Source organism: Tupaia chinensis, unplaced genomic scaffold, assembly GCF_000334495.1.
Source record: "Tupaia chinensis unplaced genomic scaffold, TupChi_1.0 Scaffold000553_1, whole genome shotgun sequence".
Classification (NCBI taxonomy): domain Eukaryota; kingdom Metazoa; phylum Chordata; class Mammalia; order Scandentia; family Tupaiidae; genus Tupaia; species Tupaia belangeri.
The window spans coordinates 267085-268452 of record NW_006160065.1 but is presented as its reverse complement, the minus strand read 5'-3'; positions in this window follow the sequence as shown (position 1 = coordinate 268452).

Genomic DNA, 1368 nt, shown 5'->3' with positions numbered 1-1368 from the left:
GAGTTGCATAAAAGTAAGAATATAATATTGATAACTGATACTTATTGATATGAGTTGATTTTGTGTTGGAAATGGATACAACAGTGTTCATAGAAATAATTTTTCAGTATCTGTAAGTCTTCTTGCATTAACATTCATCATCAGGATTCCACTTACTGGCCAAATCCAGTCAAAAGTCTAAATCCAACCAGTAGTCTTCGTTTGGCTTAAGACTTGTTATTTTGTTTTGTTTTGCTTTGCTTTTTGGGTTTTGTTTGTCTAGAGAGGTCTTTGCTATAGGTTATGTACACTCGCCAGAGAGACAGAGAGACAGAAAGCAGGAAATCATCCCCCAGTGGGGATGGCCACACTGCAATCCCTTCTCCAGTCTGCTCCGGGGATTGTAGGCATGCACGCACGCGTGCCAGCGTGTTACAAGCCGCCAGGTCCAGGACCTGAACTGCAGTCAACTATGTGGGAGTCCAGCAACATAACCATTTTGCCATCTGATAGTCCCAAGATTTGTTTTTATAAAGGTTTTTTGGGAAAGCGCCATATCCTTTGTTTATGTTGTATCTACAGCTGCTTTTATATTATAATGACAGAACTGAGAAGTTGTCATATAGGCTGAATGGCCTGCAAAACACAAAATAATTACTATGGGGTGTTTAGCAGGAAAAGTTTGCTGACTCCTACATTAAGCAGACATTTTCAGGCAAAATATCCCAAGAGGATTTGGAAGAGAAGAGATGGCAATGTGATCATCTCCCCAGAGATGCTTTCTACACTCCCTTTCTCTCTTGCTCGCTGTCTCTCCTGGTGAGGTATGTACTCTGTGACTAATTAAAATCAAAGATATAAGTTGTTGAAATAAAACTTTAGTGTGTGTACACACATACACATACATGTATAGTACATATTCAGGTATATCTGATACCTCCAGATAGGTTATATATATGTATTCATGGTAAGGAATAATTGATATAGATGCCCAGTTGGCTTGTCCTTTCATTCAATAGTGAAAAGGTAAATTTCATGTTTAAATTTAGAAATGGATATTGAAGAAAAGACTTCTCCAGTTGTTGGTGCAATCCATTCTCAAACTGAGTTAAGTAGATACACTATTGCCAAGAATACACTATATATTTTGTAGCTTTTGTAGGCTTGACCTTTACAAATATCTCCTTTACCTTATTTTTCCATTATTGACAATATGATTGTTTAAATCATGGGAAAAGTTCGGGTTCATTGCTTTTCTTTGTATGCTTTTTTTATGGATTCAGCCATATAACTTTGTAGTCACTGACGTGCACATTTATTTAGTAAAATCAATTTCTCTTTCTGCTGGAAATGAAGAGTGATATTCCATTTAGAATACCACAAGAAACT